Consider the following 16,849-nt stretch of genomic DNA (forward strand, 5'->3'; position numbering starts at 1 on the left):
TTGACCAGCCTCTGTACTCTGTTGGCTATATACTCTCTTTCCATTCATTGCTTCCAATCCCTCTGTTCCTGAAATTATTTTCAACGGAAAACAAACCCAGTCATGTTTAATCCCGTTCTTATACACGCTTATTTGATACTAGTTCGTAATAGAAATCCTCTCTTCGCTTTTGATTTTTCATACTCTGTTAAATGTAATCACTCGAGTTGGTATTTACACTTCAAGTGACACAACAATCAATTTTCTGATAAATTTTACTGTCTTTCTACAATATTATTATCACTGTATTATTTTTTTTTTTATTTTTGTACAATTAAAGCGGAATTTGAATCATTTTAGATCTACTCTTGATGATGAAGGGTGCCAATTATTCCGTAGGATTCTCTAAATGGTTCAACGAACCACCGTAAATGTCAAAAGAGCTGAGTGAGTAGAACCACGTTTTTTTTTATTTCTTCATTAAAATAAAAAAAAAATGAACCTGATTCAAGGTAGAAAATTCTAAAATGAATAAAAATGTAATTAAATAAAAAAAAATTTTTTTAATGATTTTTTCGGTTTAAAAGTTTTTCTCTTGAATCAAGTTAATTTTTTTCTATGTGGTATTATCGAAATTTTGAGTCAAAATACCGTCACAGTAAGTTTTTACATTTCATTATTTTGAATATATTTGACCAGCTTTTCATTATTATATAAAAAGTATATAATAATATACTGAACAGAAAATATTGAAACAGTATAATACCCTCTTTATTACCGTAACTAAAGCACGTTGATGAAAGTTAGTAAACAAAATCATAGAAAATAAATGTGTGTTGTTATATATTCGACCGACAGTAGACCAGCGAAAACAATGAAGCAAAAAGATACAAAGGGCGATGAAGTAACGAGCGACAATCTAGTTGTCTACTCACTTATCTACCTTCATCTATATGTATGTATTTGCTTACATCTATGTACCTGTAACAATAATAATAACAACACTGAATTTTAGTTACAATTCTGTCGTTTCGCAGTATTACACCTATACATTTGACTTTATATATGTACAATTTCCTGTAGTATAGCGGTAAGTCCACTGTAGATTCTCGGTCGATTTACCAAAGTGAAGCGAGGCTGCAGACGTGTACCATCTGGAAAGAAAAGTATTTTCTCTCCCTTTATTTAACTGCGCTTTCTATGTATCAGCTTTCTGCAACTGGAATTTCAGTAGCCTGCAGTCTGTAATTTTATTTTTACATCTAAGGATAACAAAAAGAAATCTGTTCAATTTGTATTCGACTACTGCAGCCATAAGGCAAAGTAACGAGTATCAAAAATAAAAATAAATATAAGCATCCTCTAAAATTTTATACATTCAGTATCAGATAAAATTGATTTATCGGCAGATTAATTTAAAACTTTTCAAATTGATCCTCTAGAACGATAAATTTTCGCCATTTATAATTTTTACTTTCGAATGAGATTAAGGAAAAAAACTTTAAGATAACGCGGAGAATTTATTTCCAAACTTGGAATAATCCGGGAGACAAAAAATTTTAGTGATCAATGAAAAAATTATTGCAGTTAAATCTCCGATAGTGTTGACACGTGGCGGATATATATTTGCTCTGGAAACTCGCGCCGATAATTTATCATAAAAAAATGATGTTCCAATCTCGATGAACTCACACTTTGACACTTTTTACGGTTATTATTTTTCATTTATATACATATATATATTTCATGGACGTTCGTGAAAACGCCGTGTAACTCCGGTAATTGGTGGAACTAGAGACTAGCAGGTAGGACTACATAAAGCGGTTGAAAATCGATATAAAGTTCGGATACGTTCCTTAGAGTATCAAACAAAACCCATGAGAGCTTTCGATTAAACGTCATTTCCGTTTTTCATTTTATTTACTTTTTTGCTTCTCTCGTTTTCGTATCCCTCTTCAGTTACTTTTTTTAAAGTCTGACACATGGTGGCAGACAGGAAGAATATATAAAAGACATTTTCGCTTCAGAGTGTAGTCGTCGATCGTACATTTTTATCCTCTTAACTACGTGATAAGTTTAACCTTATCTTCGGGACCAAAAAGTGGTGAAAGTCGATACTTGGAGTTTAATACGTCCAATATCCATGTTTCATTGATATTTATTTTTTGTTAGATCATTATTTTAAAATTTATGGTAATAATTTGATGATAGCTTATTGGAACGCTTAATCTATTTCAGGACCCATGAAAAAATTTCATAGTATTACCTAATCTGGTTATATATGATTACATCAGGCTTTGTGTGAGAGTAAAAAAATAATTTTTTATTTTTTCTATAAATGTGTACATCAATTAACATTTTATATTAATTGAAAACGGACTTTATAGTGGATTAAACTAAATACTAATTTTAAATAAGCTCCTTAGGAGTCAATAATAATTTTTATTTTTGAAATTAAGACTTCAAATTTGCCATCTATGAGAGATTTTCACCAATACCTATGGTCAAAAAAATATAAATTTCTTCATGGAAAAAAATAAGTAGCGATGAGAAATAATTTAATACGAATAATAAATAATAAATTCGATCGCAAGCGATAAAAAAAATCTTGGTTTATTTTTACAGTCGGAATGATTGTTAAAAGGAAATAAAAGTACAAATAAAAATAAAAATTAAATCTATCAGTACTTGAGAGCATTTGATAAAATCGATTTGATAGTTCCATCTTCACAACAGAGCACAACCGATTGGTCCCCTGTCTCGTAATCTCGCTACCACAGAATGTTGTTCAGACAAACGTGCGGTGGTGCACGTGGCTCGCTGTAAATTGAACGTTTAACCGCACTGTTACAATTTCCTTCCACCTCTTTACTCTTTTCCTACGAGTTAAATTCATGCTCATGCAAATTAAGACCGATTATTTACAAAACTAATTAAAATGAAATTTCCCTCACAGATCGATTCCAGCGAGATTGTTCACTAAAATATTTAGAAAAAAACATGAGCTCCTCTAAGACTCATGATTTGATCATTAGCACGGAAACAAAAAATCAGTTTGTCAATGAGAGTACCATTTAAAAAGAATTTTAGAGTTTTTTCTGGTTCGCAAGTCTCTGAGCAAACTGAGTTGGTTTTTTTCTGACTTATTCGCACTCTCTTGAGACTACCTTTCGCAGCTATGACTCCAATTTCTCCTTAACTCATGTGGATGTACCCTGTGCTCTCAGGCACACTGAACAAATAAAATAAAAGGATACGAGGACGGAATTGGTCTCCCGTGAAAAATTTTCATATATATGAACAAACTCACGAAAATAGAAGAGAAGAGGATCCACATCTGAAAATAGCCAGAACTTTCATTCTTTTTCTCTGATGTACAAGTTGTCCTGATAGTTGTCGTGTGCATCACCACCATCACGGATGAATGAATATTTTCCCCTGAAAGCCTAGTATCATCTAGTATCATCACTCGACCTTTCATATTATTTTTTCCAACCGTACGTAATCCGGTCACACACTTTTTCATCATTCTCTCATCAACTGAATTTACATACTTGTATAATATATTCCTCACACGTAAAATACTTCCGCAATACTTTTCATACCGTCTATGCTTATCGAATATAACTTGCGAGCTTTATTAGTTGGAAATCATCCGACGGTAAATTTACGACTTTTAAGAAACCATTTGCCTTTGATTAACTTTGAAAATTTTGTATTGATGAGAAATATAATAACATGGTACACTGTAAAAAAATATGTGAAGAAAATACAAAGTGAATGATTTTTAATTGATTTAATCTCTTTGGAGGAAAATTCACTTTGGGGAGGATTTTATTTAAATTAATATTCACCACAAAATTGGTCGGACAAGTGATCATTTTTTACCTCAGAGAAAATCATCGGGGCAGTTTCGTAGCTTCAAATCAATTACTTGAAATATTTGGTAGTAATTTGGCACATGAAACTTTTTTCAATTAATTAAAAATTTATTTTAGTCTAAAAATTACGTACTTGGAGGTTTTTTTTCCTTTACTCCGGTACTGCGAATGATGGAGATGATAATTCACTCCGAATTAACTTCTGATTTTTTAACAGTGTATCAAATTTTAAAACATTAGTAAAATATTTTTTTAGTAAAAATTAGCGTAGATTTCAAAATTTATTCTATGCTCCATATTAAAATTCCGTCGATTTAATTAAAAATTTATTAACAAAACTTTTGAGTAAAAACAAAAAATTTCTTCTCAGCAACTAAAAAAAAAAAATCAGTTTTATACTAGAAAATCTGAATATAGAATGATATTAAAAACTGTAAATGAAACTATCTATCGCTTTTTATCCACAGTAATTGGATTTATAAATTATAAACCGTTTTAAATTAATAATAAAATTGAAACAGAATCCAGTTCTTTGTGTGATCGCTCGACGTTTTTTCAGTAGATAAAAGATTAAATATCAAAGAGAATAGTTATAATATAGTTTCATTATTATTATTATTGGACAGATATTTAAAAAATATACAAGAGTGAAATGAGTGAGTAGTCGCAGCCTTGACCGATCATCCGCTAGTGGAGATGGTCAATGTTGAGTCAGTTCAGTCGCAGGTAGTAGTTATCCCTAGAGGTAATTTTAACACGCGCATGCGAATTTTACAACTTAGTTTACCTTTATATACATCACTACTACTGGTATAGATATCGTACCCGTTCACGTTATACCGATATAATATAGTATAGAGTATGTACAGCGCTCTCGACTCCCATTACTTTTCTCCAGCTCTCTTGCTCCCATTTATTCTGACGCGCAGATATACCTTCGCTTCGAAATCCAGCACACTGACCAATGCACAAATTCACGTAAATTCCCTCCATCACGTTCATTTTCACCTGAAAAACAAGACTTCGGCTCACATTATTTCACGCATTACTGGACACAAAAACTATGTACCGACCGTATATATACCGCATTTTTTTCATGCATCGCCGGAACTTTATGCATAAAAAAAATTTTTTTTCTTGTATTTTTTCAACCTATTTATGCAACAATAATAATAATAATAATAATAATAATAATAATAATAATTATTATTATTATAATAAATCTGTAATTTTTTTGGATATATTGTAATTAACAAATTATACTTTACACATAATTTATTTATTGAATATAAAAATTTAATTCTTTATACAATATATTTTTCTAAAGACTGGTTTTTATAATACTATAAATCTGAATTTTGTTGGCTATCTTGGAGGGAATACAGGCTAACGATATTATAAATAATTAGATAAATAATTAGATGAAAATTCGTGCAATAGACTGGATAGCCAATAAAATTCAGATTTATAATAAAAATTTAATATTGATCCGTTCTACAATAATGCCGATAAATTTTAGTCGATTATAATATTTTTGAGTATTTCCCGTTATCGTAGAAATCGAATGAGTATAAATAAAGCAGGTCAACTTGTTTAATTACGTTGATCAAATTTATCAATATTATTTCCTTTTTATCTTGTTCTGTCACATTTTTTTGCGTATTTATCATTGTTAATTTAATTTTAAGAGATTGGTTTTTATTGATTGAATTTTAATCGAAAAAAAAATGTATACATATGTATAGAAAAGATAAATTAAAAATTTTTAAATTATAATCCGCAAACATTTATTTAATATTAAAGTTTAGTGTTTATGAAGGTGGTCTGACCTCAGCCTTTTTATTATCTATACTTTCATATTGCATCGTTAGTTAAGTGTATGATACGCCAGTAAATATACAACATGCACTTATCCTGCAGAGTATAAAGCGTACTAGAGGGGAAGGTAGTGAACACGAGCAAAGAAAGCCGAGTAAGAAGCACATGGATGATATACGATTCACTTTCGTGAGATTACAGCAAAGATGCTGCGACACAAAGCTCAATTTACTACTCGATGAAGGGTTTCTCTGTTATGTATACGATCGAACACCTGGAGAAGAAAAGTTGAACCGAGTCAACTCGAAAATAATAATAAAAGGTACAGTACGCTTCACTGCAATATAAAATCCTAGATTTTACGTTGTAAATTCGATTGAAATTTAACGATGGCTTTCGAGAAGTTGCTTGTTATTTATTTTAATAAAAATTCAAGTTATGAAAAATTTTTAAATTGATTGATTTTATTTCATAGAGTTATTTATTTTTGAATAAATTCAATATTTGAATTATGCGGATAATAAAACTGCAAAATATGGCGTCCTGCAATCATATAAATATTATTAATAAAACATTCATTTCAATATGTTATTTATGTTTAATAAATTCACGCAAATACATTTGGAATAAATCATCTGAATAACCAAAAATTTATTTAAATTAAATAACGATAATAGAAATAAAATTTTTACGTCAAAGTATTTAATAAAATACGTTTTGTTTCTTCAGTTAAATTTAGCAATTATACGTACGAATAATTAAACGCAATCGGAATTAATGAACTAAATTGCTTAATTTATTCATATCAATTCGTTTCTTCAATATAAGCTTTCATAAAATTGCTTGAAATATTAATTAGTAAGTAAAATTTTATATTAAATGTTTTAAATTCTTTTTTACGCATCATCATCGATGTAATTAATGTAGTTCTTTTCCGATAGCTCAGACAAAAAGTTCTAGCTTATTACTCATGTTATACATATCTGCGGAAATAAGATTTTAGCCCAGTTTTTTGTAACGTTAATGTACCTCTCACATTACTGTATTCTCTATACAAATACACACATATCCCAAAATCTTTGTCTACATAAAAGTCTAATGTCTCATATTTACAGTAGCGCTCAAAAGTATTTTGACAAATATATTTAATGGTTTAATTAAAAATAAATATGAAACACAATAATCATTTATTTATTTTTTTAACACCTTTTGAATAAACTACAGAATAGTGTCAAAGAGGTTCTTATTCGTAATAAAAGAAAGTTTAATTTTTAAAATATTAGGAAAATGGTGGCTCAAAAGTATTTTGACATTTTTGAAAAAAAACTAATTTAACGCATAATTATAATTTACAGCAATAAATATATTAGTATTTAGTAGCATATCCCTTGGCCTTTATGACAGCCTTGCATCGCTCCGGCATTGAGTCGATTAATTTTTGTAATCGACTTATTGGAATTTGATCCCACTTATTTTTTAGAGTTTCAAACAAAGCGTTTTTGTTTGAATAATTTTGGGTTTTTACACTACGTTTCAATTCTTCCCAGAGATTTTCTATCGGATTCAAGTCGGGACTTTGACTTGGCCACTCAAGAACTTTAACTTTTTCACGATTTAATAAGTCACTAATATGCTTTGATCTGTGTTTGGGATCATTGTCTTGTTGAAAATACCACTTAGCTGGCATGTGATGATTAGCATATGGTAACATCTGAGACTTTAATATATTTGCATACATGAACCGATCCATTTTTCCTTCTATTCGAACTAATGGTCCAACTCCAGACCGTGAAAAACATCCCCAAACCATCACACTACCACCTCTATGTTTAACTGTGGGTATTTGATACCGATAATCGTATTTTTTTTTTACTGGACGCCGAATGTACTTGATACCATCAGATGACATTAAATTAAATTTACTTTCGTCACTCCATAAAACTTTAGACCACTCTAAACTTGACCACGATATATGCCGTTTCGCGAACTCAAGACGAGACTTCCTGTTTTTTTTCGATATTAAAGGTTTTTTAGCCGGTCTTCGGCCATATAACCCTAGGACCTTTAAGCGTCGTTTAACAGTAGAAATATGAATATCTACGTTATATTTTTCTTTTAATTCATTTTTTATCATTATAGCGGACATCCGTATATCATTTGCTGATAACTTTTTTATAATATGATCGATGTAAGAAGAAGTTTTTCTTGGGTGGCCTGTTCGAGGCTTACTTTCGACAGTTTTTTTTTTGTTATAGACTTTATTCCATAAGCTAACTAACTGTCAAGACACTTTAAACAAACGAGCAACTTCTGTTTGTTTCAATCCTTGTTTTAATGCATTAATAACGGCTTTTTTAAAATCACTAGAATATTCCTTGCACTTAGACATATTGAAGTAACCACAACAAGTAAATATATGTAATAATAAAAACTAAGGAACAAGTAATCTGCGAGAGTTTTTCAAGTCAAATGCGTGTCAAAATACTTTTGAGCTCACGGTAAGTCAAGTACGTTCGGTGGCGCGGTGTGTAAACAAACAAGTTGTAATTTGATACGCTTAAATAGTCGCAATTACACTACTCTACATCATACTCAATACATTTTCCGATAGGCTTTTATTTTAAAAAAATATTAAAAAATTTTATGTTGTCAAAATACTTTTGAGCGCTACTGTATTTTACTATACTCGCTTTGTACAGTTTAGACTTACTTATAGTTTATACGGGATATAAATGTAAACATCTTACTAATTTTATTGTTGTATAAGACATTTTTTATGATTATTCACACTAATACTAATTTTGAATGAAAAATTTAAAATAAATTCACCAATCGTTTCATATTTTCGTGTTTTTGCTTCACCCCCCATTTTACTAGTTACAACGTCGCCGCTTTATTTTTATATATTCCTTATATTAAAAATAGTCTTATAATTATATCTTTTATTTTATTAATTTTTTATTAAAACTATGATGTAAATAATCTCAATTTTTTTTTAATTGTTCAAAATATAAGTTATTTGTCAATATACTAATTTTTCGTAAGTAAGGTAATATTCTTTAAAGAAAAAAAAATGAAAAAATTTGTCATTTTACTACATTTTTCAATTGCTAATATATATATATATATATATATATATACATATATATATTTACGATTTCAAGTAGCTATATAAGTATACCACTTAGTATACTTATAGCGGTCAAACCGTGAATAGTCACTATTTTAGATTTATTGAGTGCATCTAATGACTTATATTTTAAGTTTAGAAGATTTCTTAACATTTTGCTTGCGTGACCCAACTACCTTAATATCTCTGAAACGAAAAGCGGTTTTATTGATCAACTAATTCGCCTCTCTAAAACGGAAAGTCCGTAAAAGTACATACGAAAAATAAGGAGCACATATTATTTTAAAAAGTTTTTCCTTTTCTAAAAAAATGTAAAAATAAATGAAAATAATATTATACAAATATTCGTTCGGACAAAAGAAAATGTTCGCCTTTTTAGCGGTAGAAACTCGATGTAGGTATTTACATTTGAAATTGCAAGTTTAATTTCATATTTAAAAAAAAATTCAGGTACCTTTCCAGTATTAAATATTATTTAATAATCTTTTTCGTTTCACTGCACTGTACAAAATAATTAGTCTTTTATTTTATTTTACAAAAATAATTAATGAAAACTTAAATCTATATTGTAGCACAATTGTCAGATTTATTTTTATATGAAAGTTTTTATATTTTTTCTCTTCCTGCAGTTAAAGAAAATTGTTTGATTCAAAAGAATTATTCTTGATCCAAGAACAAAATTATGTTAAAGAGAATCTTGTTATATCTTGATTCAAGAACTTTTCGTTTCGAAACTCATTTTTGTTTTACGAAGTTCTACATATTTGAAAGAGAATATAATATTTTTGTGAGATACAATCAAATTTTTCATAGAAAAACATAATTTTACAAAACTAACGATAATTTTTTTTTTTTTAATTTTATACGCACTAAAATAAAATTTAATTTAAACAAAAACAAAAACTTTTGAACCAAGAAAATAATTTTCAAGAGTTTCATCGTCTTGAGTGAAGTGAAGTTTACTTTAATTATTTAAAAACTTTTCTCTTGAATCAACTCAATTTTTTTTCAAGTAAATTCTTGATTTAGGAAAAATTTCTCCTCATAAAATAGCACAATAAACTTAAAAAAAAATAAAAACCAAGTATTTTACTCGAATCCATTCTGAAAAGTATTAGAGACTTTTTTTTACGATATAGATAATATGTTAGTATTCTTGAAACAAGTCGACAATATCTTGAATCAATGTTACCTTGTATCATAATCCTCGTTTCTCAAAATTATTGGGTGAAATATAATTTATTTCGTTTGAAAATAGTATAGTGCTTCGTTGAATTCGTAAAGTTCTTAACCGGTGAACTTTTTCTCTATATCTCTAAATCTTATTTTCTCGGTTCAATTCATAAATTTCTTAAATTAATTTAAACTAAATATTTCAAAACAAGATTAAAATTGAAAAAAAAATTTTTTTTTTTCTTGAGTTAAGTAGTTTTTTTCTAGCGAAAGTTACATTAGATTAATGATTTAACAAATGCACAAAAATAAACACCTGAATAAAAAAGTAATGAATGAAAAAAGTAACAATTATTTGAAAACAAACTTTATTATTTACTTTACTATCCACATAATAAATTTAACGGACAATAAAGTTTATAAATTTTTTACTTTTATAAAATTAAGTGTAAAAATAAAAAATTTACGTCACAAAGTACGCATTAAAATAGACAATAGTGTACTCGCTTTTGCATATTACTTTGCCGACGCATAAATTAAAACTTTTTCTTAACTTTGTAATCTAATCATTCATATATTCACAATAACATGGTATCGCCCAAGAGTGTTGGTCAAGCTGATATGTATACACTTATAATACATACGTATTACAAAAATATATGACGCCTGCGCCTTGAAAGCTCTGCGATAGTGTGTAAGGAGAGGCTTGTTAGGGGCAGGTGGGCGAGAGAGGTGATACAAGCCCGGGTCGAGCAATGAGACGCCGTCAGAGCGGCGTCGCGACGCGAGCGTTCGCCTCCGTCGGCGGCACACTAGGTAGACAATACTAGCTCTTACTCATTGAAAGACAGACAAGTCCGAGCGTGTGATCAATTCGGTCACTGGCCGCGAGCCAAACAGGATCAACCGATTGACTAGTGACTTTAACGATTGGCCAGGTCTCGTGTTTTATTTGTCGCGATGATTAAAAAAAATTGATAATATCGACAGCAATTGAAAAAAAAAAATTTTTTTTTTAATTTTACGACCAAATTTTATCCCGCCGAAGGGAAGAAAATTTCGCGCCATTTCACACGTGCAAAGCCAAGCCAGAAGACTTTTATAATAATTAAGTCTATTTACCGGTAAAATATAATTCATCCTATCAGAGGTTGGATAACATTCATCATTGAGAGTTACAGGTACGTTTTTACGACGTGTTTAAAGTATATCCCTTCTGTTGACGTTAATGCACTCTTACTTACACTAATATCAGCCCTACCTACTTATTTATATTTGTCTGCATACATGTGTGTAAACATGTCCGTACTTCATCAGAATTCCATTAATCATTTATCAAGTCTATTACCACCGAGTATGTTGGTTAATTAAATTGCGGGTTATGGCATTTGATTATCCCAAAACTATCTTCTGCGGTAGACTAATTACTGGTTTATTATTATAAACAAAGTGAGATAATTAATTGTGGACTGTACAATTAAGTTCTTGTATGCGTCTTGCATAAGGTTGTCAGATTTTTTGTTCACGGGTTTGCGTCAAATTTTGTTAAAATTAGTTGATCAATAATAATGAAGCTGTGGATTGTTAGAGACTTTTTTTATTTAATTAAAAAATTTTTTTAAAAAAAGCTCAACTTCTAAAAATTCATCAAAATCATTTTCTTACACAAAAAAATAATACTTGAATGATTGCAATTAACATTTTGGATTTTAATAATTAGATACTCCGAGAAAAAAAATGGAGAAACTACAATTTTAAAATATAATTTTAACAAACTCTGCAAAAATTATTTTAAAAATTTTGAAATTTAATTTTAATAAAAAATGTTTATACAATTAAACTCTCTTGTTCAAAAACAATCGCAACAAAATAAATTATAAAATAAAATAAAATAAAGAATTGTATGGAAAGAGTTGACAATGTAATTTATTTAAGAGCAAAGCGTGATTGAAATTCGAAAAACGGTTTTGTTTTATATTTTTGATAATTATAGCATTCTTTGAGGCAATCGGTCTGATCGTATACAATAGTTCGGTCTCTTTGTTTGAGTAACAGAAGCCAAGAACGATTGTTATATACTCGACAATTTCTATGTCTTTATAAACTTTTTCTTTTTTGATAATGTGAAGTCTCTTGTAAAGAAAGTGGTGAAAAGGATAAATTTTCTCCGAGAAAAATTGCCGGACGCAAAATGACAATAAGGACAAAGCATTCTAGGGTGTCTTGGGAAATTTAACGCGAAGGATAAACCATTGATTTAGCTCTGTTATATGGATTGTAATTTAATGTTTTTTAGTGGAAAATAAGGGCAGGAAGCAATGAGGCAAAAATTTAATTTTTAGAAATGGATTCACTTTAAATAAGATCCCGGAAAAAATGAATAAAGTTCTCGCAGTGGTATTAAAGTATACTGGTGCACGGAAAAAAAAAATATTGTTAAAATGACTATCCAACGTATCCTCAAATGAAATTTCCTTAAAATAACGATCCGGATTGCTGATTTGAGGATTCATTTGTTTGACTTAAGCATACAGAGTATAGCTCTTGTCAATATATGTAGTTTCGTAAAAACAGGCAACTGTTTTGTTAACGTGAGGATCTGTATAGTTGAATTAACTAAATGTAACGCTAAAATAATGATATGGATCGTCATTTTGATGATCCGCTGTATAGCTGAATTGGCTATACAGCGTATATCTCTAAAAAAATGACTATACGGCGTATAGTCAGAATAACGATACGTATCCTTATTCTAACGATATTTTTTTTCTCCGTGTGGATGTATTTCTAGCGGTGGCGTTGAGTGATACAGATGAGGTAAATTGACTCTAAGATGAAATGATGGGGAAGATTTATCAGCTACTCATTCTATTCGTACGATTACCGGAGGACGAGTGTAATTTTATTTGGATTACATACACGTCCGAAGACTGTTGAGAGATCAGAGAGTAAATTCTAATATTCACTTTCCGTTTCATATAATATTAAACATATACTTGTCAGATCGTACTAAAAATATATAAAATTCTGTTTTACTCAAAATTCATATTTTAAATTATTAAACATAAATATTTTAAATTCCAATAACGAAGTATGTCATTTTATGTCGTCCAGTTTTTAAATATCGAGGGTACCTCAAATATTCATGCTTGTCGGACTTTAAATTTTATTAAAAAGTTATGCCATCCGAAGCATCGTAATCTACTCTTTTTTCTTTTTCTCTAACTTTTATTTAATATTAAATATTACTTCTGCTCCACATTATATTATTATCATTATTTTAATTTCATGATAATCATTATTATTTATTTTCAAGAATAATTAAGAAAGTAAATTAATTCTGTGTACGCCAAATCTCAGGAACAAACAATCTTAAGAAGCAGTGCCAACATTGGACGGTAATTCATCTTGAGCTAAAATATTATGATAAGATACTGGCTGATAATAATGAAAAAATGAAACGTTAAGTACCCAAGTAGTCAAATATAAATAAAACAAAGAAAAAGCTCTCGGTTTCTCAGTTTCAATAAAAATTCCTAAATTATTCACTGTTATTATTATTATTATTATTATTCACTGTTAAATTTTTTATCGTTAAGATGATTATCTTCAGTGAGCCAACGAGCTTTAGCAATTTTGAAAAATCTCACGATCTCGAGTAGAGAGTTTATCTAAAGAAGGCTTTTCTCCTTGCCTCTCTTACTTCCATTCAAAGTTAACTTGTCTTTGTTTCCTCACAAGGTTTAACACTGTTTGTTTTATTTTATTCCATCCGCTGTTACTTCCATCATTTAATGCTTTTTGTTTTCACTCTTTTGTCTCAAGTTCACTCGAGATTTATTTCCGTAACGCGTATTACTTCACTCTTCGCTTCTTTTCTTTGACTTTACTCGTACTTCTCTGGGGTCAGTTATATTACCCACCATAACTCTTACTTCTACTCTCTACTGTAACTGTATTATACTCTGTAGTTAATCTCATACGCCCTGCCATGCACTTTTCAACTAAATCGTAAATACTAATATAAGTAGACGTAAAAAATCCCGCCTTTGCAATGCGTCGTATCTTATACGTTAATAACATCATTCCATTCACGATAATATATTTCAAATGGTCGTGATTTAATGCTCATACTGTGTCATAAATTTATAATACATGTAAATCACGTTTCAGCTGTTATCCTATTAAAATTATTATGCTCATTAAAATCTCGTGGAACGCTGCATTAAACATTCATCCCGCTCATTATTATATAATAAAAAAACTTGGTTCTTAAGCAAATTTATTATTATTTTTTTGCATTTTTGAGCAAATTAATAATTATTTAATTATATATTTTTTTGAAAGTGCAAAATATTTTTCTTCATTTAATTAATCTAAGCTCTCTAGTAACTTGATGAAAATTGTCTAAATTAAATTCCGGAGGGTAATGTTAAGTGAGTTATTTCTACATACAGCAGTAGTAGTGAAATAAAAAAAATTTATCCGGAATGAAAATTGTCAAGTAATTTCTTGAGTAGAAATAAAAAAAAAAATTTATGCAAACTAAAAAAATTTACTTCAACGATCAAAATAAATAATCTACATTTTTCAGGTTGATGTCAAATTGAATAAAAAAATTCATTTTTTATTCTCTTTACGATTACTATTTCTTGATTAGTATTAATCATTGTACTGGAGCTCAAAGTTTTGTCTTTGCTAGTGTAGACGTGTTAGAGGGGGGAGTTTAACTACATATCACTTATCATATCACCCTTGACATCAACGACAAATTACTGGTGACCTATGTTTTTGTTATGGATTTATAGCAATTGTCAAGTTTGAATTTTTATTTATCTTAGTCATGTTTTATTGAAAAATTTCATGTATTATTATCATTTATCATCTCCATATTAGGATATAGATGACAGATTATTCATACTCGATCACAAAAAATGATGTTGTCATTCAACTACGATGCCAATTTTTTTTCGGCACTGAACGCCATTGCCGAGAAACTCATGCGGATATTCGTGAAAGGAAATAAATGATATCAATTTTAGTTTAGACAAGGAAGATCGGTCGGGGAAAATAAACTGATTATACGCCGGTTGTGGTAACTGACTACTGATATTGCCACAGCTGATTGTTTTACGCGATAGTAAGAGAGTGTTTCGGCAATATTGCTCATAATACCGAATTAGAATTACTTTTATTTGTCCTTACTCTATGGATATATTACGGATATTGATGAAACACAACTTAGTTATTCATTAGACGATTTTAGAGATCAGTAAAGATACGAGCTATCACACTTTTACTGATTCTGCAAGTTTTTGATAGCTCTGAGGAATCTATTTCCATTTCCGTTACCAAATGATCTATTGATTATTACTATCACAATGACACAACTGAAATAAGAATATTACATTTGTTATAAATAAAAGTCAACAAAATCAATAATGATATTAAAAACAATCTTAAGTTATTATTTTAACGGTTTTGCAAATTCATTCCTTCGGAGCAGATGTTTTGCTCGCGGATAATACCTTATGTTACATAAGAAACTTAGAATGATTGAAGTTCCAACAAAAGAAAAAATTCAAATTTGTTTTGATAACTTCTAAGTACCTTCATTTTGTTTTCTTTGCATGAGTAGGAGTTTAATACTATTCAATGCTCTATAAGCTTTAAATATTTCAAAAAGTTAGTTCCTTATTGAAAATAAAAATAAAATTTCGCATCAATGAACCTTTTTTTCATTTCTTAGAATCTAATAGCCGATGTGGTACTAAAATAGCGACAAGAAGTTTTAAACTACAACCTAAAGTTTATAGTTATGCTGGAAGTCAAGTTTTTAAATGTTTCCTCGAAAAGTAACGTTTCTTTTAACTAGATTAACTCGGGTTGTAGTGTCAAGTTCTCAAGCATTGTCCAGAGTTTTATAAATTTACTTGTAAAGCCAAACTTTACGAAAGTTTTTTGTCTTGATTCAGTTACTTATTTTCAAATTTCTGTAAATTTCGAGCTTAGAAAGACACTAATTTTTTTTTTTTTTACACAGTGCTCGAATCTGTTTCATGTCTTGTGAAAACCACGTAACTCACTATTATTATTATTATTATTATTATTATTATTATTATTATTATTATTATTATTTTTAAAGCTCGTCAAGGAAACACGTGTTTGCGGGTCTTGATGTTATATCTCTCGTTAAATTATTTATCACTTTTACGACCCAACGATACATGAGTTTTCGTATAAAAATAACATATTTTTTGTTTAATAAAGCTGTATAAGAATAATAGCGCTCATTTTCCCCAACTAGAACAACATAAATATAAAAATAATAACAGTTATAGGCGTTATAGCACAACATACTTCCTGGTTTTATTTTATCTTTTACTTTATTTCCGTCATTTTTCTTGAATCCTCTCCGTGCTTGTAATAAAATTTATTTTTGATCCAAAAGTATAAAATACATCAAATTTACTCTAACGATACATCATAATACATATCCTAAAGTAATATAACATAATATATTATATATGTAAACGCAAACACAATATCATTCATCCATAGAGAAAATTATTCTTATTCATTTACTTGGCTTAGCCAAAAAGTTTTTGACATTTACATATTTCATTGACATTCAGCAGAACATTTACTACTTTCTGCATTCCACTTTAGCGCTACAAAAAATAAAACTTGAAAACCATTGTCACATTTTATCATTCACTCGATTAAATATCCATTTATAAATTTCTCCCAATACATTTGATTCTGCAAAAAAATACATTTTATATTTTTTATTCTTTCTGAATAAAAAAAAGTACACATCAAAACTTGTTAAATCTTGGCTAGTTCATTTATAAGATCTTGAATTTAA

General features: G+C 29.1%; 1 protein-coding gene across 3 annotated transcripts in view; it reads left to right on the forward strand.

Moving 5' to 3' along the window:
• Window positions 1-339: 339 nt before the first annotated feature.
• Window positions 340-16,849, forward strand: part of LOC123260797 — a 67,217-nt gene continuing 50,707 nt past the window's right edge. For 2 of the 3 annotated variants that reach the window (XM_044722151.1, XR_006508521.1), the window contains exon 1: window positions 10,720-11,162. The gene's annotated coding sequence lies outside the window, so the exon portion shown is untranslated. Of the gene's footprint in view, window positions 427-10,719; window positions 11,163-16,849 lie in introns of those variants that run through there. The other variant, XM_044722163.1, reaches the window with a different exon arrangement.

Source organism: Cotesia glomerata, linkage group LG1 (assembly GCF_020080835.1).
Source record: "Cotesia glomerata isolate CgM1 linkage group LG1, MPM_Cglom_v2.3, whole genome shotgun sequence".
Classification (NCBI taxonomy): domain Eukaryota; kingdom Metazoa; phylum Arthropoda; class Insecta; order Hymenoptera; family Braconidae; genus Cotesia; species Cotesia glomerata.